Source organism: Pygocentrus nattereri, chromosome 16 (genome assembly GCF_015220715.1).
Source record: "Pygocentrus nattereri isolate fPygNat1 chromosome 16, fPygNat1.pri, whole genome shotgun sequence".
Lineage (NCBI taxonomy): Eukaryota > Metazoa > Chordata > Actinopteri > Characiformes > Serrasalmidae > Pygocentrus > Pygocentrus nattereri.
This window is the reverse complement of record NC_051226.1, coordinates 40990969-41017325: the sequence shown is the minus strand read 5'-3', so window position 1 is coordinate 41017325 and position 26357 is coordinate 40990969. Positions and strand designations below refer to the sequence as shown.

At 40.0% G+C, this 26357-nt stretch overlaps 1 pseudogene; it reads right to left on the bottom strand.

Moving 5' to 3' along the window:
• Positions 1 to 3396: 3396 nt before the first annotated feature.
• LOC119265430 overlaps positions 3397 to 26357 on the bottom strand; it is a 27612-nt pseudogene continuing 4651 nt past the window's right edge.

Below are 26357 nucleotides of genomic sequence, written 5' to 3'. Positions count from 1 at the left end.
AACTCCCATGAACCCTCCAGAATCCTGGAGAGGGTGAAGAGTTGGTCCAGTGTTCCACGACCAGGGCGGAACCCGCACTGTTCCTCCTGGATCCGAGGTTCGACTATAAGCCGGACTCTCTTCTCCAGTACCCCTGCATAGACCTTGCCAGGGAGGCTGAGGAGTGTGATTCCCCTGTAGTTGGAACACACCCTCCGGTCCCCTTTTTTAAACAGAGGCACCACCACCCCAGTCTGCCAATCCAGTGGCACCGACCCCGATGTCCACGCAATGTTGAAAAGGCGTGTCAGCCAAGACAGCCCCACAACATCCAGAGCCTTGAGGAACTCAGGGCGGATCTCATCCACCCCTGGAGCCTTGCCACCAAGGAGCTTCTTAACTACCTTAGCGACTTCGGCCTCAGTAATGGACAAGCCTATTCCCATGTCCCCAGACTCAGCCTCCTCACTGGAGAACGTGTCGGTGGGATTGAGAAGGTCCTCAAAGTATTCCTTCCACCGCCCAATGACGTCTTCAGTCGAAGTCAGCAGCACACCATCTCCACTATATACAGTGCTAGTGGCACACTGCTTTCCCCTTCTGAGTCGCCTGACGGTTTGCCAGAATCTTTTCGGAGCCGACTTAAAGTCAGTTTCCAAGGCCTCACCAAACTCCTCCCATACACGGGTTTTTGCCTTGGCGACAACTGAAGCCGCAGATCACTTGGCCTGTCGATACCTGCCAGCTGCCTCTGGTGTCCCACAGGCCAACCATGCCCGGTAGGACTCCTTCTTCAGCTTGACGGCATCTCTCACCTGGGGTGTCCACCACCGGGTTCGAGGATTACCGCCCCGACAGGCACCAACTACCTTACGGCCACAGCTACAGTCAGCCGCTTCAGCAATGGAGGAACGGAACATGGCCCATTCTGAGTCAATGTCCCCCACCTCCCCTGATATCTGGTCAAAGTTCTGACGGAGGTGTGAGTTGAAGATCAATCTGACAGGTTCTTCTGCTAGACGTTCCCAGCAAACCCTCACTATGCGTTTGGGCTTGCCTGGTCTGACCGGCATCTTCCCCCACCACCTGATCCAACTCAGCAGTTGACAGCTCAGCTCCTCTCTTTACCCGAGTGTCCAAAACACATGGCCGCAAGTCCGATGACACGACTACGAAGTCAATCATTGAACTGCGGCCTAGGGTGTCCTGGTGCCATGTGCACTTATGGACATCCTTGTGTTCAAACATGGTGTTCATGATGGACAAACTGTGGTTTGCGCAGAAGTCCAAAAACTGAACACCACTCGGCCATTCCTCCCAATCACACCCCTCCAGGTCTCACTGTCATTGCCCACGTGAGCGTTGAAGTCCCCCAGTAGGACAATAGAGTCTCCAGGAGGAGCACTTTCAAGCACCCTTCCCAAGGTCTCTAAGAAGGCTGGGTACTCTGAACTGCTGTTCGGTGCATAAGCACAGACAACAGTCAGGACCCGTTCCCCAACCCGAAGGCGTAGGGAAGCTACCCTCTCGTCCACCGGAGAAAACCCCAACATACAGGCACCGAGTCGAGGGGCTATGAGAAAGCCCACACCTGCCCGCCGCCTCTCACCATGGGCAACTCCAGAAAAGAATAAAGTCCAGCCCCTCTCAAGGAGATTGGACCCAGAGCCCAAGCTGTGTGTTGAGGTGAGCCCGACTATATCTAGCTGGTATCTCTCAACCTCGCACACCAACTCAGGCTCCTTCCCCGCCAGTGAGGTAACGTTCCAAGTTCCAAAAGCCAGTTTCAGCAACCGAGGATCAGAACGCCAAGGCCCACGCCTTCGGACACTGCCCGATCCACAACGCACCGAACCCCTACTACTGCCCCTCCCATTGGTGGTGGGTCGATGGGAGGGGGGACTCATGTAACTCCTTCGGGCTGGGCCCGGCCGGGCACCATGAGTAAATGCCCGGCCACCAGACACTCGCTGGCGAGCCCCTCCCCCAGGCCTGGCTCCAGGGTGGGGCCCCGGTAACCCTGTTCCGGGCAGGGTACACAAGTCCTGTTTTTGTGTCTTCATAGGGGTTATTATGGATCACACTTTGTCTGACCTGTCACCTAGGACCAGTTTGCCATGGGAGACCCTACCAGGAGCTTTTGCTCCAGACAACATAGCTCCTAAGATCATTTAAGCACGCAAACCCCTCCACCACGATAAGGTGGTGATCCAAGGAGAGGGTTTTCAATTTAGTTATACATAAATGTAAATTGAAAACTTATGTATATACTCATTTCCCTTAATCTTTTGTCTTATTTGAAGTAGTATCCTTTACTGTATAATTATTGGGTAATTTCTGTTGTCAATGTTGTAAGCATGCTCTACAATTACATGCCAAACACAGCGGATGCAGTGGAGGCGGGTGCTCCAGTTGTTGTTTGGAAACCGTCTCATTAAGGTGATGATTGGATTACAGGTGTGTGGGACTGAATCTTCTAAATATCATTCAGTTCACTGTTACTTTTTTCTGAAGGTTATGGAAAATCAAACGATCTTATTATTAAAACTCCAGATTTAATGAATGAGTTTATAAATCATTTCAGAGTTTAACATCAAATACTGCAGGACTGCTTACACAACACACACTCACACAATATACACACTCACACACTCACACAATACACACACATACACACACACTCACACACACTCACACAATACACACACACTCACACTATATACACACATGCACAAAAGATCTGAAGGCAGAAACATGCACAAGTATTGTGTAGTGCACACTGCCCTCTAGTGTCACTTCAAAGCTATTTCATTTGTTCGTTCAGCCTAATGAGAAACTGTAGAACGGACTCAGTTTATATCACAATACCTACATTTAGAGTCGGTTATTCATTCAGCCTAATGAGAAACTGTAGAACGGACTCGGTTTATATCACAATACCTACATTTAGAGCCGGTTATTCATTCAGCCTAATGAGAAACTGTAGAACGGACTCGGTTTATATCACAATACCTACATTTAGAGTCGGTTATTCATTCAGCCTAATGAGAAACTGTAAAACGGACTCGGTTTATATCAGAATACCTACATTTAGAGCCGGTTATTCATTCAGCCTAATGAGAAACTGTAGAACGGACTCGGTTTATATCACAATACCTACATTTAGAGACGGTTATTCATTCAGCCTAATGAGAAACTGTGGATTGGACTAATAATCTCTTCTGGTAAGGGAATATTCTTTGCTGTGGCCAAATAAATCGAGGAATCAAACTCTCAGATGCTTCAGTCTGAACAGGCTAAAGTAAATGAGTAATGTTCTAATCAAATGATGAATATTAAAGCTCACATAATACAAAGCAACTTATTTTTACTAACTCAAGACTTTTAGCAAGACTGGTGAAAAAATGCTTCCAGACAGAGAAGTTAAAACATTTTATTTATTTAAGTAGAAGAATATGTATCACTGTGGTTCCGTTCATATTTTTTAGCCTCTGCTAGGACAGCAGCTCACACCCAGACATACTGTGCATCAAATGTTGTGGCTCCCAAGGTCGTTTGACTTTGTTGAAAGGACAAAATGTCTCTTCTTAACATTTGGGCTTTGATGCCTGATCTAATCTGGCTTTAACACAAAGTTGGATTTCCTGCTCATCCACTGGTGTTCCTGTTATGTGCCACCACAGACTGTCTGGTCACCGCACTTCCGCACTTCCAACTTCCAACCTTTGCATTCCGTCAACATTACGTTCTAAATAAAAATTTAGAATATTGATTTTTGACATTTGTGAATCAGTTCAGAATGTTTCACGTCCGCATCACGATGCACCTAAGAATTGAGTTTTTCCAACCCCATATGAGGGGAATATGTGATTCATTTTTCAAATTTTTGTTTAATTAATTTCACACATTAATTTATTTGTCCTGTATGTTTTTGGAGGAGATTTGATCGGATCTTTTGTGAGACCTGTTGCTGAACTTCTTAGTGCCCTGTACCATAGTTACTCCCCTTCTCTGAAGTCTGCTCTGCTAGGCTACGTGTAGTTCTGGCTTCTTTACACATGTCAGCTCCACCCGACGCTGGCGCCGGTCTTTGCCTGTACAAGCCGCTCGACGCTGGTGCCAGTCTTTCTCCGTACACGCCGCTCGACGCTGGTCCACTTTCCTCATCCACTCCACTCAGTGTTGTTTGTGGGCTATCTGTACCACCTCCAGAGAGCCACCCAGTAATACTATTAACAATTTTCGTAAAAACGCCACCCAATCTGAAAGGAAAAACAAATAAGAGTTATTACATATATTACTCACCAACCATCTCACTCTGTATGTGGCACCAGCACAGCTTTAGGGCTGAACTGATGCCCATAATTACAATAAATATGTTTAGTCACTGAAATTTATCATAATATCTTTTAATATTTAAAACGATTCATATCCATACTACCTACAAAAGTAACCAGTGGATTACCAGTAATTTGTACCAATGATTTACTGCAGAAATATAGAAATACTCTCATTATTTAATCTTGTTTTTAATGATCATATACATCAGCTTTTTTAAATACAGCTTCTATATATTTTAGACTGTTTGTGCCTTTGTACTTGTAATGCTTCTACATTTAAAAGCTAACTTACTTCACTGCCTTTGAAAAATTGCAGGGATGAGAACAGAAGTAAAAAAAAACAGTAAAATATGTTGCTTTAAGGTTACTAGTGAAAGGATCTAGTTAAAATCAGAGTTTAAAATAAGCAGACTGCGCATCCCATAGGCTTGTTATGCTTTGTATGTAAAAGTCACTTGACATTTTCAACTGATGTAGCCTGCAACATAAACCTCAGAGCAGGTTATGAGACTAAATGAATATGTTTGAGTTGATCAGATACCGAGTTAAATCCAAAGTTTTACATCTCTGGTCTTTTCTATCTGCGTTTACTTACTGTATATTGCATTTGGAATCCTTCAGCACTTCAGCAAGATCTTTCACTGAATTTCCTAGACTGTTTTCACGCAGGTCCAGAACTTTCAAGTGTGAGGAGTTTGATTTCAGAGCTACAACCAGAGCAGCACAGCCTTCCTCTTTTATACCACAGCTCATTAACCTACATATGAAATCAGATTAGACAAAAGTTTTAGTGAAGACAAAGTTTGTTCTCTCTTGCTTTGTCACTTTAAAGCTCAGTTTTATCACATAATGGTTAAATTACTTACAGTAGTTTTTCTAGTTTACACTCCTGAGTCTTCAGTACATCACAAAAATGCTTCAATCCTGAATCTTGAATTACATTTTCACTCAGATCCAGTTCTCTTAGGTGTGAAAGACTTGAAGAAAGAGCTGATGCCAGATCAGCACAGTCTTTGCTTGTGACATTGTTCTTATTTAGCCTGCAGAAAGAGTTCAAATAAAATTACTTAAGTTCAACTAAAATAAAATTCTGTACACACTCAAGTGTGTGATATTCCACACTTAATATAAATGTAATATAATGAATTTAACAAAGTAATTTACTATCATAACGACAATGCTTATCATTAAATGAAAATTAGGGGTATAAAAATGCACCAGTGCTTCATGAAACATACATTTAAAGGACACAACTCAACTGGCTCAATTCTAAAATGAAATATCAACTAGTAAATAAAATAAATTTAAATTTTAGTGTTTTCTTTTATAGATTCAGTTGTTGTATGGAGAACCATGAACACAGAGAACCATTTTATACATGAATGGTTGTTTGCCCAGTCAAATGGTTCTTCTCTATGATGAAAACTCTTTTTAAAATGTTAAACAGAACACCAAAAAGCCAACAACCAACTGTTTTATAGTCATAGAGCCTTTTTTCTGTACTATATAGAACCCTTTTGTTAAGAGTGTAGATCCCTCCCTGTAATCTAATTTTGCATGAGTCAGTTCATTGATAGACAGAGCAGTACTGTCTGTTCTCCAGTACTGTATAAGTATCTTCTCAAGACATGTGTTTGTCCAGTGTATTAAAAAAAAAACCATGCCAAAATAAATCAGTATTGAATCAGTGATTCCCTCCCATTTGACATCTCTTGTAGTGATGGGTCGGTCGCGAATGATCCGGCTCTAAGACCCGGCTTTCTGAAGTGAATGACAGGCGCCAGCTCCTGATTTTGAGCCGTTCTTCTTTTTTTTTTTGGAAGCCGCATGTGATTGTTTAAGATGTGTGGCAGCGTCTGTGTGTCTACACTGAGCAGGAGGGGAGGGGCTACAGACACACCGCACAGTGAGCGCACGAACACGAGAGAGGGAGAGGCTCCTGCAAAGTTCGCTCGGAGACAAGAAAGAGAGAGAGAAAGTTGCATTTACATAGACAGAGGCTACACGCTGGAACGGTGAGGAAAACGTAGTAAAGTTTGGAGACATTTTAATGTGATAGACAGCTCAAAGGCAGAGTGTAGACTGTGCAAAGCAAAAATTTCATATCGAGCAGGCTCCACAAACAACCTGCACAGGCATATGAGAACTGTTCATCCATCCGTGCAATTAGAAGAGAAAAGACAAGCAAGAGAACCTGCTATTAATGAAGGTGCCAGTGTGTCTGGAAAACACTTTCCCAAAAAATCATCCCAGTCCTGTATGACAGAGAACGTGCTTCACTCCTAGAAAGGGTAGACTGTGTATTGTAGCAACATCTGTCCCCTCAGAGAGAATCTTCTCCAAAACAGGGCAGATGATAACAGAAAGGAGAAATAGGATCAACCCTGCAAAGCTGAGACCCTTGGTGTTTCCATTGAATGACAATCTTCACTAGACTTGGAAAAACTGTCACCTGGATTCTGCTTTTTCTTTTTGTTTTGTACATTTGAATTTATATTTTCTTGGAGTGGTGTTTTGTTGAAGTGGTGTTTCACTGTACATGGTTGCAAATTTGCAAATAATATACAAAATCAGAGACTGGCCGTTTTGTCTAATTGAGATGGGTCTTTGCTTTTGTTGTATTTTATAATTTATTTTTGTAGCACTCTGTTCTATGTCGAGTATATAAATAAACATTTGATATAATGTATGTTTTTATGTTAGCAATTCATTTTACACAGTTTTTTTAATAATTTAAGCAACAAAAAAATCTGAGGAGCCACTTGGGAGCCGAAAGAGCCGGCTCTTTTTAGTGAGCCGAGCCAAAAGAACCAGCTCTCAAAAAAGAGCCGTAATTCCCACCACTAATCTCTTGCCATGCACTGAATTGTTTCCTATATAACTGTAATTGTATCAGATCACTTTGAGTCCAGAGGTCTACACTACTAGTGAACAGCTGGATATAATGCTGAGGGTTTCTACTCACGTCAGTTTCTCCAATTTACAGTGAGGATTCTTCAGTAGACTGCAGAGCTTCTGCACTCCTGACTTATCCAATTTATTCTTGTTCAGATCCAGCTCTCTCAGTTGTGAGAGGTTTACAGTCAGAGCAGAAACCAGAGCAGCACAGTCTCTCTCTGTAATACTGCCTGATTTATACAGTCTGCAGAAGAGAAGCATAAGAGAGGGAACATCCATCACATTTATGATGTAAAACAAAATGGATGTTACATGCCAATAAATCCTCCAAATAATGTAATATTTAATATAGAGAATGTTTAGCCACTCGGTTCACTTGATGTTTAATAGATTTATTAATAATCCAGCCATCCATCCATTTCCTAAGCCGCTTCTCCATCAGGGTCGCAGGGGGTTGCTGGAGCCTATCCCAGCAGTCTTCGGGCGGAAGGCAGGATACACCCTGGACAGGTCACCAGTCCATTGCAGGGCAGACAGACAGACACAGACAGTCACTCACACCCAGGGGCAATTTAGCATGTCCAATTGGCCTGACTGCATGTCCTTGGACTATGGGAGGAAACCAGAGAACCCGAAGGAAACCCACGCAGACACGGGGAGAACATGCAAACTCCACACAGAGAGGACCCCAGTCACCCGGCAGGGGAATCAAACCCAGACCCTCCTTGCTGTGAGGCGACAGCACTACCCACCACGCCACCATGCCGCCCCATTTATTAATAATGAATAAATTAATTTAACTTTACTTTAAACCACTTACTTAAGGGTCTTCAATCTGCAGTGGGAATCCTCCAGTACTCCACAGATCTGCTCTACTCCTGCATGCCTTGGTTCATACTTCTTTAGATCCAGCTCAGACAGCAGTAAAGGATCTTTTCCAAAAGCTTTGGTCAGAGAGTCATGGGCTTCATCTGCAGCATGGTTTTTCAACAGCCTGCACAGAGGCAGAATTGAACAGATGATATTCAGTTAATGCAGAAGATGAAAGAATGTATTAATGCTAGATAAAACACAGAATGCCACTATTTATTGTATAGTTATGATGTAAAGAGGCTTGAATTCTAAACTACTCACCTTATTTTCCTTAAAGATGTGCTTCTGATCAGCTCCACTCCTTTATCTCCAGGATCGTTCCCTCTGAGATCCAGCTCTTTCAGGACTGATGACTTATTTGATTTCAGATCTGAAGCCAGAGCAGCATATCCTTTCTCGCCTACACGACACTCTGAAAGCCTGGAACGAGTACACATCCATTTAGTGTTTGGCATTATGACTTAATACACAGTTAACAAAGTTATTAAGACATAGATTTTATAGATAGATAAACATTCATTTTCATCCATTTAAGCCACTAAAATAAAACATAATTTGCCTAAACCATTCTGTCAGCCCAGATTAAGCCTTATCCTGGTCTAAATGTAATTTATAATGGTGAAACACCAATGACATTGCAATTCCAAAACTAGCCTGAATCCATGTCAATGATACTGGCTCATTATGTTCTGATAGACAGGCAAATGGTCTTTTATAACTAACAGTTTGGAGCCATTTTAGCTGTCCTTTTGTTTTATAAATAAACATCCAAACATCAGTTTTATAGCAAATCTTCCCAGTTGATGATTTTCCAATAATCAAGAGAGATGACATCATTAACATTATTATTACATTACATTTAGCAGACGCTTTTATCCAAAGCGACTTACAAATAATGAGGTACACAGAACAAACATAGTCAGGCCTTAAAGGAGTATGAACTATGAGAATGAATAAAAAGACAGACATAAACAGAGAAAAAAGTGAGAGAAGAAAGATAAAGACAGGGATAGAGAGATGAAAGAGAAAAAGACAGACAAATAAATAGAGAAGAAAGAAGAGAGGAATCAAGAAAGAAATACAGAGATCAAGAGAAAGATAAAGGACAGAATGAAAAACAGACAAATGGACAAATAAACAGATCGAAGAAAGTGAGAGAAGAAAAAAGACAAAGACAGAGAGAGAGGAACAAGACATAAGTAAGTAGATGGAGATGATGGAAGAAACAGAAAAGATTAAGAAAAAAATAAAGAGATTGTGACAGAGATAAAGAAAGAGAAACAGATAGTGAGACAGACAGTGAAAAGAGAACAATTTTATAATTTTTTTTAATATGAAGAACAATTTTAATTTGCCCAAAATACATTAACATTTCAGTGATGTACTGTTCTTATTGTCTTCCAATCAAAACACATTTTATTGTGACAGAAGATTTCACCTCAGGGTTTCCAGTTTACAGTGTGAATTCCTCAGTGCAGTTGAGAGTTCCTTCACTCCTGGATCCCCTAGGTGATTGTTACTGAGGTCCAACTCAGTCAGTTTGGAATCCTTTGAACTGAGAACTTTGGCCAGATGTTCACAGCTTTTCTCTGTTAGATCACATTCGTTGAGCCTGAAAGTAAAATAACATTTCTATGTATGGCTGTGACAAGAGAGACATGACATGTGCTTGGCTGTTTCATTGTATGTGATGATATCTTACGGTGATGTTGGATAGCTCATACTCATAATCTTTGGTTCTGGGAATGTCAATCTTTGTTGTCCCTTTAGTTTAATTAACTCAGTATGCAGCAAACACAGCACAGGTGTAGAAAATATTTATTATTTTCTCCATATACTTTCTTCATAGAATTAAAGTTATGATTGTTACATTTTCCATTTAGATTTCACTGTAGTACTCTCGATTAAGATATGCAAAATACAATTTTTAAATATTTTTAAAGTACAACCCCAATTCCAATGAAGTTGAGACATTGTGTAAAACAAATAAAAACAGAATACGATGATTTGCAAATCCGTTTCAACCTGTATTCAATTGAATCCACTACAAAGACCAGATATTTAATGTTCAAACGGATAAACTTTGTTTTTTGCAAATATTCACTCATTTTGAATTTGATGCCTGCAGCACGTTCCAAAGAAGTTGGGACAGGGGCGTGTTTCCCACTGTGTTACATCACCTTTCCTTTTAACACTCAATAAGCGTTTGGGAACTGAGGACACTGATTGTTGAAGCTTTGTAGGTGGAATTCTTTCCCATTCCTGCTTGATGTACAGCTTCAGCTGCTCAGCAGTCCAGGGTCTCCGCTGTCGTATTTTGAGCTTCATAATGCGCCACACATTTTCAATGGGAGACGGTCTGGACTGCAGGCAGGCCAGTCTAGTACCCGCACTCTTTTACTACGAAGCCACGCTGTTGGAACACGTGCAGAATGTGGCTTGGCATCGTCTTGCTGAAATAAGCAGGACGTCCCTGAAAAAGACGCTGCTTGGATGGCAGCAGATGTTGCTCCAAAACCTGTATGTACCTTTCAGCATTAATGGGGCCTTCACAGATGTGCAGGTTACCCCTGCCATGGGCACTAACACACCCCCACACCATCAGAGATGCTGGCTTTTGACCTTTGCGCTGAAAACAATCCGGACAGTCCTTTTCCTCTTTGGCCTGGAGGACACGACGTCCATGATTTCCAAAAACAGTGTGAACTGTGGATGCATCAGACCACAGGACACTTTTCCACTCTGCGTCAGTCCATCTCAGATGAGCTCGGCCCAGAGAAGCCGGCGGCGTTTCTGGGTGGTGTTGATATGTGGCTTCACTTTGCATGGCAGAGTTTTAACCTGCACTTGTAGATGGAGCGACGAACTGAGTTCACTGACAGTGGTTTTCCGAAGTGTTCCTGAGCCATGTGGGAATATCCGTTACAGAATGATGTGGGTTTTTAATGCAGTGCTGCCTGAGGGGTCGAAGGTCACGGCATTCAGTGTTGGTTTCCTGCCTTGCTGCTTACTTGCAGAGATTTCTCCAGATTCTCTGAATCTTTTGATGATATTACGGACTGTAGATGATGAAATCCCTAAATTCCTTGCAGTTGCACGTTGAGAAACATTGTTCTTAAACTGTTGGACTATTTGCTCACGCAGTTGTTCACTAAGTGGTGAACCTCGCCCGTCCTTGCTTGTGAACGACTGAGCCTTTCAGGGAGGCTCCCTTTATACCCAATCATGACCCTCACCTGTTTCCAATTAACCTGTTCACCTGTGGAATGTTCCAAACTGGTGTTTTTGAGCATTCCTCAACTTTCCCAGTCTTTTATTGCCCCTGTCCCAACTTCTTTGGAACGTGTTGCAGGCATCAAATTCAAAATGAGTGAATATTTGCAAAAAACAATAAAGTTTATCCGTTTGAACATTAAATATCTCGTCTTTGTAGTGTATTCAGTTGAATATTGGTTGAAAAGGATTTGCAAATCATCGTATTCTGTTTTAATTTGTTTTACACAATGTCCCAACTTCACTGGAATTGGGGTTGTAAGTCAGACTTGTTTCAGTATTGTAGTATTAATATGCATCACATGCATTCCTACTCATCATGGCAGAAGATACTGCCTTGTCCAGGTTCTCAAACTCCACTGGCCAGGTGATTGAAAACATGCAGAGAAAAAGTGTCTTGTGTTTTTTTCAAGTATAATTTTCTAACTATATTACATAAACACTCAAGTACATCTCAATTAATTGCTTTAACTGAATGCTAAGGTTTTTAAAAACACAATACATTTATAGTATTACTACTACTACCAATAATAACAAAAAAATAACAGTATAATAGATTAGATAATTCCACACACACACACACACACACACACACACACACACACACACACACACACACACATTTTCTAAGCCCATTTTCTCCCTCAGGGTCACGGGGGGAGCTGGAGCCTATCCCAGTGGTCATCGGGCGGAAGGCAGGATACACCCTAGACAGGTCCCCAGCCCATCGCAGGGCAGACAGACACAATCTAGTTAATTCCATTCATTTCTTAATTGTGCTGTGCTTTTTCTCCCACTGTGTCCTGAATGAATCCATGAAGGCAGATTTAACTAACTATTGTTCTAGAATACTAACTGAATACTAGAACATTAGCTGAATTAGTTGTAGCTAAACTACAATCATGTGCACTCAGTGTGCAGCTCATTATGCATCAAGTTTGGGTTTAAATGGTTCCTCTTGCAGTCTACTTTTGCTTTTAATGCCGTAATCATCAGTCTGTGTTGATTTTATAGAGCTTATGTTGGGGATCCATACACAGTGTCTGGTGCAACAAATCTACCCATCAGATGGAAATATTTAGCAGGAAAAAAATGCAAAGTATGACTTGCAAATCAGCTTTAAGGACAAATTATACACATTTGACAGGATGTATGAATTTTGAGACCCCTACTCAACAAATTAAGACACCACATATCTCCAGGATTAAATTTATGCATTCATTAAAGGAATGGGCAGAAAGAAAATTGCCACAGGATTTATCTTCCATCATAATTAAATATACTTCAAAATTAGAAGTTAAGAAAGTATCATCCTGGTTGAGTGTTTCCAATAGACTAATTAAAAAGAGACATACTTACCTAAGTGTCTTTAATTTGCAGTGTGAGTCCACCAGCAGAGCAGAGAGCTGCTTCAGTTCTGTAGATCCTAGTTTTTTCTTGCTCAGATTCAGCTCAGTCAAAACTAAAGGCTCTTTCTTTAGACATTCAAAAAGGAAAGCATGGGCTCCTACTGCATCATCACTCTTCAATAGTCTGTACAGAAAAATAAGTGTTTACTAATAGCAAATTGTATTACTTCTATCTTCTCATCTTATCCAACCTTTCAACAAAGGCTTTTTAGTGAAATCATATTTGGATCTTCCAGTCAGTCTCACTTCCTTTTTATTCCCCACTGTAAATATTGGGTGGAACTGAACATTAAGGATTTATGAAATGTTTTGTTTCCCATTTTTGTCAGCCATAAGGAGTAATGAGTTCTGATATTTCTTCTTTAAGTTGAGAAGCTATATGTTTGTTATTTAAAATTAACATTTGATTTTGTGCTGCAGTATGGTTTATAGCAGCACAACTTGTGTTTTTTTTTTTTGCTTGCATATAGATTCTACAGATCACAAAACCATATCATGTTTTATTAAGACATTAAACATACCTAAAAACTAAGACAAACAGTATTGATTCAGACTAATATTCATGTAGTAAGCTCAAGATGTTTTTCCTTCTCACCTCAGTGTCTTTAGTTTATATTTTGGATCATCTACTACATCAGTGAGCTTCTGCACTCCTGTATCTCCAGGATCGTTCCCTCTGAGATCAAGCTCTGTGAGGTGTGATGAGTTTGATTTCAGAGCTGAAGCCAGAGCAGCATATCCATTCCCTGTTATACTGCAATCTGAAAGCCTTGAAAAAAGAAGAGAAATACAGTTATTACATTTTTTGATCTCGTAACTCTTATTTATTTATGACTGTCTTGGTTGTAGAATAAGTTGCACGTTTCTTGTAATAGCCATGATGGGTATCAGATTTTGAACATGGCTTAGTTTTAGTTGACAATATTTGCATAATTTATTTATATTTATATTATAGACAATATGTCTATAATGAAATCTGTATGCTAAGATTTCAGCTGAAAAATTGTTAGTGAATCTTAGTCAAACCACTAACCCAAGTTTTTGTAGTCTGCAGTGTGAATCCTCCAGCAGAAGAGAAAGCTGCTTGACTTTTGTGTCTCCTTGTATTTTTCCTTTCAGATCCAGCTCTGTCTGCAGTAAAGGGTTTATTTTTAAAAGTTGAGTCAGAGAATCACAGGCTTCTTCTGCATCAGAACTTTTCAGCAACCTGCACAGATGATAATATCTTGTTAGAAACACTTTGAGCAAAGTGAACATTTTTTTTTTCTCTGTTCATTTTTCTTAGTAAAAAAAGCATTCAGCTTCAATCAGTGTACTTTCTCATTGGTCCAGTAAATCATCACATGCTCACCTCAGTGTCTTCAGTTTACAGCTTGTATCATCTACTAGAACAGTGAGCTCCTTCACTCCTGTATCTCCAGGATGGTTTCCTCTGAGATCCAGCTCTCTGAGGTGTGATGAGGGGTTTGATTTCAGAGCTGAAGCCAGAGCAGCATATCCCTCCCCTGCAATATGACAGTAACTGAGCCTGGAAGTAAAATAAAAAAAATAAATAAATAAAAATGGAGAACATTCTGAATTTCTTTGATAATGTGAATACATTTATAACATGATGATAATTTGCAAAACTATGTAGACATATAGCTCTTTACAGCAAGGCTTATTTTCAGGGTATCTACAGTGTCTAGATATACAGAAAGAACAGCAATGAAACCAGTGGGGAAATGGCACAAAGTATTGTGCAATAGTTTTGGGCATCTAAGTTATGTTTCATACATTTTTTCCCATAGCAAAATGACCAGTGTTGTTCAAATGATTGATAGAACTGGTCATTAAAAATGTACAGCAAAAAGTAACAACACAAATTTTTTTTCCCCAGTAATACCTAAATTTATCAAATTCTTTATGTATTTAATATACATTAAACTATTAGCTATTGTGGTAATTATTTGTATTTACTACAATTTAAGTATTTTTTAACAAAAATTAATATCTAGATCAACATTTTCAATCTAATATCCTCAGATGTTGTATATATGTGTTGTATATATCAGATATTGTGGGCTACAAGACATTCTGAGTGGTTTTTTTCTTTCATTTTTAAGGTGCATGTGCACACTGTCCTCATGTAATCATTTTGAATTACATTACTAAATTTTAAATTGAATTAAAGTACTAATTGCATAACTATTGTTCTCTGTGAGATCCAAAATCCATTAGGCGTGAGTTGCAGCTTGATTTCAGAGCTGAAGCCAGAGCAACATATCTTTTTTCTGAGATGCAACATTTGCTAAGTCTGAAAACAAAAGAAACATTTCGCTGAGATTTCCAGCTGTTTTAAGAAACTATAGATACCCAGCATGATTGTTTCTCTAAAGATTACATCACAGAAAGCTAATAGATGAAATGGTTATGAATTCTAATATGAGTACTGATGATTCAGGGTTTGTTTTACGTGAGTTCTGAGAAAAAAGTTTTTGGCCTTAAAATCTGTTCATGGTGTAGGGCTAATAACAGGGTGTTGTGAGGCAAAATACTTTTTTCAGATTTTCCACTATTTTCTATCATCAACATTTCCATATAAACTCAGAAGACATATGTAGGTTGACTGGAGCTTTACATGTGTTGTAGTCATGGTGACCCCTGATTCCCATCACACCCACTGTAAAGACATCTGTGTCTCTACAATTAACTATTTCACACCAAACCACTCTGAATGACACTGTTTACATCTCAGCCGTATAAATATGCAGATGATCTGTAAAATTCCCCTTGTGTACTACTAAGCATTTCTAGTGTCTTCAAATCACCTTTTTGGAGTAACTACTACAGTGACCCAAAAATCTATTTCAACTAGATTTTCACCAACATTCCAGGTTTAATAAATTATAACTTACCAAAATATTGTGTATGTAATAAATTACTTACATCAGTTTCTCCAGTTTGCAACTGTAATTTTTCAATATGACAGAGAGCTTCTCCACTCCTGCAACTCCTATTTTATTCTCACTCAGATCCAACTCTGTCAAGTGTGATGAATAATTGAATTTTAGAGCCGAAACCAAAGCAGCACAGCCTTGCTCTGTTATGCTGCAGTCACACAGCCTGCAGAAAGTAAAAAAGACAAAAAAAATAAAAAAAACAACCCCAAGTAATTTCATGACAATGTTTTATATTGCAATATACATTATTCATTCTCATTTATCTGGTCTTTTTTGACTCAAAATATATAGATAATTCAGTCAATAAGTCATGTTGACATCACTGACTGGGAATTCCGGACTCATTCCTGCTTGCAGATTATGCTACTGTAGCATAATCAGAAGTCAATGACAAATGTTTAAGGATTAAAATTTTATCATATGATTCCTCACCTCAGATTTTTGATCTTAACCTGTTGTTTCTCCAATCCAGCAGCAAGACGCTGCACTCCTGAATCCTGCAGATTGTTTTTACTCAGTTCCAGGCTTTTCAACATGGAATGCTCTAAGCTGAAAACTCTAGCCATATCTTGACAGCTCTCCTCTGTTAGGCCACAGTTATTGATGCTAGAAAATAACATGATGGATATAATTTTACACTTCTATTTATACATTTATGTACATAATGTTTGAACAGACTGCTACAATGACTTTAGTCAATATTTTTTTGTTTATTTTTATTTGCACCTGCAGGTAAAGTGGGCAACACGGAATGCCCAGTCTACAATTCAAGCTCTAGGGAAACAGGCTCATCAGCAGCAAGACAGGCTGTAAGTGATTCAGTAAGGTCCTGGTAGGTTTTCACAGGTTTCTACAGCCTTGCTGACTGCAGTGTATCCCACAGCTGCTGGAGGGGATGTGGGGGAGGATCCACAGAGTGAACATGGTGATTGAAGTGGTCCCACAGATGCTTAGTCAGGTTCAAGTCTGTGAAATTCAGGGGTCACAGTAGTATTCGGAAGTATGGGTCATGCTCTCCCAACCAGTGTTGGACATTTCTAGCCGTGTGACATTGCCGTGTCACAGTGTCTTGCTGGAAGATCCCATTGATCCCAGGGAAGACGATCAGCATGTATGGGTGTTTGTGATCCGTGAGGATGGATTCATACCGAAACCAGTTGTGAGAGCCTTCCACATGGATGAGTGAGCCCAGAGAAAGCCACGAAACATTTCCCAAACCATAACACGGACACAGCTTGTGGACATGAAGTGATCATAATACTGTGACTCATCAGTGTAGCATAGAATGAGACATTTGAGGAGGAGGCAGTGAGCCTGAGAATGGTGTAGTAGGGTATAAGAATTTGTGATATTTGCCTCAAATGGGTGCAGTCTGTGCCGACTGCATTCTCCATTATGACAAAATATTCAAAATCTAATCAAAATCTGTGTGCTTGGCCAGTCATGAGGCAGATGTGAGTTATTTATTCAATGAACATAAAGGTTATTAACACTAACTGAACCCTTATAAAAGTAATGTCTTTAAAGACATTAGAAGAATCAGCTGATTGAACACAGCCTGATTAAAATAAACCTCACAGATTGTGATCCTTTTCATTCAAGGTCAAGTTGCCAGCATAAAAATTCAACAAGCAAATTATGACGCAATCCTAAAGAGACGTTGTTTATAAGCGCTTGTTTCTGTACTTTATATTAGATAGTAACTCACCTCAGTTCCTCCAGTTTACAGTTTTTGCTACTCAGTCCAGCAGAGAGCAGCTTTAGTCCTGAGTCCTGTAGAGCATTGTCACTCAGATCCAGCTTAATCAGCTTTGAGGATTCTGAGCTTAGAGGTTTGACTAAAGCTTTGAAGTTGGTCTCTGTCAATTTACAGTCATTGAGCCTGGAAGAAAAATAATGTTAGAATTTATTTTTGTCCTAAAGTTTAAACCAACTTGTGTTCACTGTTCTATAAAAGAAACTTCAACTAAAGTCATGAAACATGGTTTTGCTGAGGCATATATAAAAAAAAGAAAGCTAACCACATTAATTCATTTCCTCATTTATTTTGCTTTTAACACTGGTTGCAAAAATGTTAATCTAACTTTATACTTGTTTTTTTTAGCAATTATATTTCTTACAGTGGTTGTAATATTTCTTCTGTGTGCTTGGTGCAGCCGTTTTCTCTGTGTTTCTCTTTTTATGTCTATTTTGCAATATGTGCAGGTCTGTGATTGGCCATATGGGGCGCTCACCCATATGTAAAAGCCTGGAAAGGCAATCCCTAGGCACATTCAGGGCTCTTTCCCCTCTGATTTGAGTACACCTCAATGAGTATGCAATAGAGTATGGAAGTTTTATTTAGACTTTGTGAAACTGAATTTTGGGAAATTAGGGGATGAGCACCACTAAGTAGGCAGAATGAAATCTTATATCTCAAATGGTAACTGTTCTAGAGAAATACTGCTAAACTTTTTCCCCCAACATTTAATGTAACTGTTTTTAGAGTGATGGTACTAGTTCATAAATACCATGATTATGTTCATATAATTTAACATTAAATAATTAACAGCTGTCAACATTCCTTCTTATCTAAGATTTGGGAGAAAGTTGTTGGCCAACAGTCATGTTCTTTTTATTATAGTCAAGCTTTTAAAAACATCATAGAACAGAGCCATCCCTGGCTTTGGTGGACAGTGATTTACTGGCAGCCTTTTTACTGTAGCCTTTACAAATTTGTCAGAGGGTTTTCTGAACAGTATGGTGTCCTACAAGGCTCTGTTTTAGGGCCTTTACTATTCTGCCTTTATTCTTCCTAGAATACATATTATGTAAACACAATATTGCCCTTCACTTATGTGCTGTTGATAGTAAATCATACATGTCAGCTTAGCCTGCAACACACATTTTCACATAGTGGAAGACTGTGTTAAAAACATTAAAGCCTGGATGACATGGGCAGGAAACCAGGTTCTCATCAGGGAAAGTTTGCACTGGCTTTCTGTTCTGTTCCACAATGACTGTTCTGTTTTGATGTCTAGGCAAACTCCTTGGATCTCTTACAGCTTATTTAGAGGAAAATAATTTACTTATAGAGCTCCTAAAGACTAGAATAGCTCTTAGAGATTAATAATCATTATTTTTTTCTTTCCAATGTTTTTTTCTTTTCTGTGTAAAGCATGCATGTGTAAACTGTTATGTTAATAAAGGTTTTATTATTTATTATTATTATTATTATTATTACATGCATTGTAATTTCTAAAGAACATAATAATATAACTACTGTATTATTAAAATGTATTCATTAGCAGGAAAACTGTTTCACTTACAAAGCTATTTTAGCAGTTTCGACCACTGGAAGCAGTTTCTTAAGACACTCATCTGATCCAATGAACTTCTTCAGGTCAAAGACTTCAAGCTCCTCCTCTGATGTCAGCAACACAAAGACCAGAGCTGACCACTCTGCAGGTGAGAGTTCATTCATGGAAAGTGTTCCGTCTTTCATTTGCTTCTGCATTTCCTGCACTAGAGAACGGTCATTCAGTTCATTCAGACAGTAGAAGAGATTGATTGATCTCTCTGGAGATGGATTTTCTCCAAACTTATCCTTAATGTACTGAATTATTTCCTTGTTGCTGTCTGAGCTGCTTCCTGTCTGGGTCAACAGACCTCGAATGAGCACCTGATTGGTCTCCAGTGAGAGGCCTAGAAGGAAACGAAGGAAGAGGTCCAGGTGGCCTTTGTCACTCTCTAAAGCCTTGTCTACTGCAGTCTTCAGCAAACTAACAATGGTCTCATTTCCATTTTCCTGTGATGTGTTCTGGGGGGAAAAGACATTCTTCTTGTCATTGTTGAGACAAACATATGCATACAAAGCAGCAATAAACTCCTGAATGCTCAGATGCACAAAGCTGTACACTGTGCCCAGAAACATCCCAGTCTCTTGTGTGCACACTCCAGAGTACACGGAAGTTTCACTGATCTCAATACCGCACTCTCTTAGGTCCTCGCTGTCGAAGATCAGATTGTTCTTCTCCAAGTGCTGAAAAGCCAGTTTTCCTAAGGCCAATATGCCCTCTTTATCCCAGGGTACATCCGATGCAGTCTGCTCACCAGACTTCTGATTTTTCTGTACGGTCTGGAAGATCAGAAATCGTGTGTACATTTGTGTCAGTGTTTTTGGAGTGTCTTCATTCTGTGTTCCTTTCAAAAGCTGCTCAAGTACAGTGGCTGAGATCCAGCAGAAGTAGGGGATGTGGCACATGATGTGGAGGCTTCTTGACTCTTTGATGTGATCAATTATTTTGATGGCCAGGTCCTGATCACTGATTTTCTTTCTGAAATATTCCTCTTTCTGCTCATCATTGAAGCCGCGCACCTCTGTGACTCGGTCGATAAACTCAGCAGGGATCATACTGGCAGCTGCTGGTGTAGTGGTTATCCAGATCAGAGCAGAGGGCAGCAGATTCCCCTTGATGAGGTTTGTCAGCAGAACATCTAACGATGCTTTCTGTGTTTCGTCAGCGCAGTGCTCATTTTTCTTGAAATTAAGAGGGAGTCGGCATTCGTCTAGACCATCAAAGATGAACATGACTTTGTACTTTTCCCGAAATCTCAGACCTTTCGTCTCTGGGAAAAACCGGTTGAGAATATCCATCAGACTGTGTTTTCCTTCCTTCAAATTCAGCTCTCTGAATCGAAGTGGGAAGATAAACTTAATTCTCTGATTTTTAGTTCCATTCGCCCATTCCAGAATGAACTTCTGCACAGAGACTGATTTTCCAATGCCAGCAATGCCCTGTGTCATCACAGTTCTGATGGGTTTGTCTTCTTCGCTTAGTGCTTCGAACATGTCATTGCACTGAATTGATTTCTCTATGGTTTTCTGAACACCCTCTGTGATGTAGAGATCTGTGTAGATTTTGTTTAGGAGAGTAGAACCACCTTTCTGTGCTATTCCTTCAAATATACGTGTATATTTATTTTTCATATTGGACTTGAGTTCACACTGACGAATGACAACCAGCTCATCTAAGCAACAAAAGGCAAGAACATTAAGAATGATGAGCAAAATAATGACAAGCACATTTTTTAAAATATGTAAGTATGTATGGTGTATTTCATAAGTGCTGAGAATTCTTGCTGTTTTGGTTCTGTACTCCATCACATTGGGTAATAAACATCTTAGTCCAGAAGCAGCGCTTACTTGGGTGGGCTGTGTTTCAATGGTTGCCTCAGATTGCAGAAAAGTCTCTCTATGGGTGCTGCTGGATTTGAGTGCAGCTTTTGATGTATTTGCATATTTACTAATGATATTTTTATAGAAAAGCTTGAAAACCCTGTTGATGTAGACAGAAGCCTTGCCTGGTTATACTGGATAGAGCGTTACCAATTTGTCAGCATAAAAGGGAAATTTTCTGAACACAAATTACACAATTTTCAGTTTTTCGTTTTATGGTATTAATAGTTAACAATGCATTAAGGCATTACCAGGTCCAGTGAAAATTATGTATATAACTAAAGCTTGTTTCAAAGACACAAAAGCATGGATTCCTGTTAAACTGCAACTTACGAATGCAGACCACACCTTGGTTAATGAGATAATGAGAGGAGGGGAAGTCAGGCTTTAAGGTAGAGGAGAAGGGGGAGGAGGTGGGGTGTGAAATTTCATCACAAGAAGGAGGAGTGAAGGACTGGAATTCAGAAGGAGGAGTTTTAGGTGTGGTCTTTCCTCAAACTTCAGCTAACTTCAGTCATAACTCCATTAAACTTTCAATTGTCTCCAGCAAGCTCAGAATGCAGCAGCCTATGTGCTTTTCCAGGAAAATGTTTGAGCATTTAACTCCAGTTAAGTTCTACATTGACTACAAGTTCTTGTTTATAACATTTAAACCTCTTAATGTTCAACCTTCAGCAGATCTTACTGCTCTATTGGAACAGCTTTGCTGGTGAAAGATCATGTCCTTGTCTAGAACTTTAAGGGTCCAGCCTGCGCTGCGGCCCACCAGCAGAGGGGGATGGTGGCAAGGTGCCATAACTTCAGGGAACTCCAATTCCCAGAAGCCCTCAGGCTGATTAGGCCCAACCTGGAACACATGTGGACTCCTCTATTTAAGGCCGTAGCAAACAGCAGCCCTTTGTCACATCTTTGTAGAGGGGTGACCGGTACGGTACTCGGTCCAGATGGGTATTTAAACAAAAAGAATACAACAAAGAGCTGGAAAAAACCAAAAGAGAGTAGTTGCCCCAAAATTACTCAAAAGGCTTGAGCTACAAACAGCTCCAAGCCATGCTAAAGGTGTTTGATCCACTAACAGCAAACAAGTGAACTATAGCCTGTCTTCCTGTCATACTTGGAGGAAGCGTCTTTTGTTTTCTCGTCATCTTTTACTTCACGTTTCTAGTTCAGCCTTTGTTTGAGCAGCGTTTCCTTTGTTTGCCCTTTTTCCTGCCTTTTGATTTCCTGCTCATCGTGATTTTTTTTTTACGTTGTTGCCTATGCTTCCCATTGGAGCAGCGGAAACGCCATGATAACTAGCGGTAACTCCACGAGCCCGGCTCCAGATCACCTCGGCTCGAATGTACTAAATCCATACTCGATTTCGATCACACACTTTCTCACTGGTCTGCCTCCCTGCCATCCCGTTCCTTTTTAATTTAATACCTGCTTTTAATTTCTTTGAAACACGCTCTTAAAGTCTGTGGCCCACCAGATATTACTATTATTTTGCATTTTCAAAACTAGTGTTGAGTACAGGGCCAAAACAAAACATTCAGTTCAAATGCAATCTGTGCTGAATCGATACACAAACCACTATCAAAGAACTCTTACTTGTCTCCAGTGCATCAGCAATGTTATCGTGCTTCATCTTCTTCAGAAAGTGCAGAGCAAGATTAAGAGCTCCCTCTTTAGCGCTGCACCAGTCATCTGTCAGTGTTTTGTGTTTTCTTTTGTCAGAATCTTCCTGAACCGCTCCAGCTCATTCTTGATGAAAACAATTATTTTGTTCTCCAGATCCTTGAAATGAATGATGAGAATGAGAATAAAAATCTGGTCTGATTAAAGTTTTTTTTAATGAAACAAAGTGTGTCTACTACATATAGCAGAAAATTATCTGTAGAAGATTATTTCACTTAGAAAATTGACACACAGCTGTATTTCATAAATCTTCATTAAATTACTAGTCCCGATATTGTTTCTTCCATGCCTGTCAGGTTAGGAATGTTTTTAATGTCCACATTTGTGACCTTGGTATGGATTTTGTTTTGGCTACATTGAAAGCAAGCTTGGTCTTGTCTAAACAAATCAATGTGATAAGTGTAACTTCTGAGCAAGCAAATTACATAATGAGAGATTTTTTTTCCTGCCAATTCAAAATATAAAAAAAATTAACAAAAGAAAAAAATATTGGTCCTACAGAGAAGATGCGACAGAGATCCGGGGTCTTCTTGAAACTTTGCTGGTCAGTGAAATTCTGTAAGTTAGGCTCCATTTTTTTGGGGGAACCCCTGCAGTCAGAAATAATAGCATTTACAATTAACAACACTGTCAGTTAAAGACAAGCAACTCAATTAGAAAGATCACTCAACATGCATCCACTTTAGTAAAAGCTTTTAGCCTTTTAACGTTAAAGCGCTCAATGTCAAAGTAGCACCAAGTAATTTTATTAGTCTTTGTTCTGTTTTACAAATAGCAGGTTCTTCTGTATACGTCCTTGTCCTTACATCGAATTTTCTACATGAACCCCAAAAGATTTATAACTACTCCTGTGGGAAACAGGAAAATTAATAGGAATATACACTGACCGGCCACTTCATCAAGTCCACCTCCACTGACCGTTCAGTTCCACTCTGTAGTTCTACAGTTACAGACTGTAGTCCATCTGTTTCTCTGATACTCTGTTACCCTGTTCTTCAGTGGTCAGGACCCCCATGGACCCTCACAGAGCAGGTACTATTTGGGTGGTGGGTCATTCTCAGCACTGCAGAAACACTGACGTGGTGGTGGTGGTGGTGTGTTAGTGTGTGTTGTGCTGGTACAAGTGGATCAGACACAGCAGTGCTGCTGGAAGGGGGGCTAACAGGGTAACAGAGTATCAGAGAAACAGATGGACTACAGTCTGTAACTATAGATCTACAGAGGGGAACTATACGGTCAATGGAGCTGATAAAGTGGACAGAGAACGTAGAAACGAGGAGGTGGACTTAAGGATGAAAGAACAGTATGAATTTAATCTGTGACTGTATTTTCAAACCAGCCCAATTTTTGCAGGAAAACCACAAGTGTGTCAACACTCATCATCACATGCAGCTAATACAGTGAGGTGTCTTTGTTTTATGTATTTTTGTGTTAATTATGTATTTGTGATTATTTTTATAAATGTTTCCTGATGGCAACTTATGCGATGGATTTTGTCCCATTGTAATCATAAATAAATTATAAAGTAAACCTCACGTACATTTTTATAGACCCCGATCCGTCTTTGGAGTTTAGATCGTCATCTTTTGATTGTCTTCTTTCCATGGATGCACATCTGAGTGAATGAACCAAAGCATCAGTTAAGAAGGGAGAGGAGATAAAACTTCAGATCACTTGCTCATTTATAACACATTATTTTTAAATATATGCAATCAGAAAGACTGTAGCTGATCTGTCTTTCAACAGAGACAGTATTCAGTCCTGTTTCTGACAATGCACATACATTTATATCTTTATGTAGTTTTTTATGAACATTTGTGTCAAAATAATTATTTCAGAAGGGCATCATATTTCTTTCAGTCACGTATCACAAATGACATCCAATGGTATCCAGAAGATGCAAGTCAAAGTTCTACTGCACTTTAAGTCAAATACTGCTTGAAATATAGAACCCGTCGTAACTGTTTGCATGTGAATTGCTGTCATTGACAGCTGAGTAAAGTAGTTCCTGTTAGATTCACTGAAGGAGAATTCCAGGGGAGATTTGAAAACTTCTCCCGTCTGTAAGATGTAAACAAAGTAATTCATAATGATTTGGCATGAAATGCTCAGTTCTACAGTCAGAACTGTTCAGAGTGCTGGTGATAGGAAAGTGTCTATATCTGTGTTGTAGTCATGGCAACGCCTGGTTCCCATCACCACCACTGTAAAGACGTCTGGACCGTTTCACACCGAACCCTCTGAACCTCTGATTACACCTCACACTCTGAGTTACGCACACATTTTGAAAACCGCTGAAATTAACCTTCAAGAAACCTGAATGAACTAAATGTAAACACCATGAATGTATTTAAATAACTGTCAGTCTTCTGCTGGTCTGTTATTTAGCATCAGGATTTTTTTCATTATGTAAATAAATGCTGATCCAAAGAGAGAAAGTGTGACCTACTGTTCCTCTGTGGGTAATTCATCTCTGAAGTTGTGAGGGGGGTCTTTAGACTGGTCACTCTTCATGGACAAACAACTGGGTCTGGATGAGCCTGGTCTCTTCCTGTAGAGCATTTATCACATGGATAACTTTTCATAGTCGATGTAAAAAATCTATTTAAATTTTAATTTATAACGTGATGTTGAAGGAACGCAAAAGGCAGAACTTGGAAGCGTGGAAGTTCAGCGCCCGGATACCCACACATAACGAAAACACAACTGGATGAACAAGAAATCTGACCGGCTCCTTCTGCATTAAAGCCAGTATGTCCAGTATGTCTCAGTGCGCTGATGTTCTAGTATAAAGCTCTGCTTTAAGCTTTAGCTCATCGCATTTTATCGCAGATGAGTGGCAGCAGCGTCTCATGTGTTCCAAACAAGAGCAGCGAATGACTGTCGTCCAGTTCACTCACCACATCGCTTTCATTTGATTTATAAGATTAATAAGATATTGAAAGTAAATTTATTTTGGATCATTACAAATACTTCACACTTTTATAGGGTTAGGGTTAGGGTTACACACAGTGAGAAAGATGCAGTGATAACTTTTATAACTACATCGCAGCCTCTGAATCGTAATCAAATCAAATCGGGAGGTACCTAGAGATTCACACCCCTAATCTCCAGGCCCTACTGATCCTGGGTGAGCACTCTACCGCTGAGAACAATCCGGACAGTCCTTTTCCTCTTTGGCCCGGAGGACTCGACGTCCATGATTTCCAGAAACAGTGTGAAATGTGGACGCGTCAGACCACAGGACACTTTTCCACTCTGCGTCAGTCCATCTCAGATGAGCTTGGCCCAGAGAAGCCGGCGGCGTTTCTGGGTGGTGTTGATATGTGGCTTCGCTTTGCATGGCAGAGTTTTAACTTGCACTTGTAGATGGAGCGACGAACTGAGTTCACTGACAGTGGTTTTCCGAAGTGTTCCTGAGCCCATGTGGGAATATCCGTTACAGAATGATGTGGGTTTTTAATGCAGCACCGCCTGAGGGGTCGAAGGTCACGGGCATTCAGTGCTGGTTTTCTGCCTTGCTGCTTACCTGCAGAGATTTCTCCAGATTCTCTGAATCTTTTGATGATATTATGGACTGTAGATGATGAAATCCCTAAATTCCTGCAGTTGCATGTTGAGAAACGTTGTTCTTAAACTGTTGGACTATTTGCTCACGCAGTTGTTCACTAAGTGGTGAACCTCGCCCGTCCTTGCTTGTGAACGACTGAGCCTTTCAGGGATGCTCCCTTTATACCCAATCATG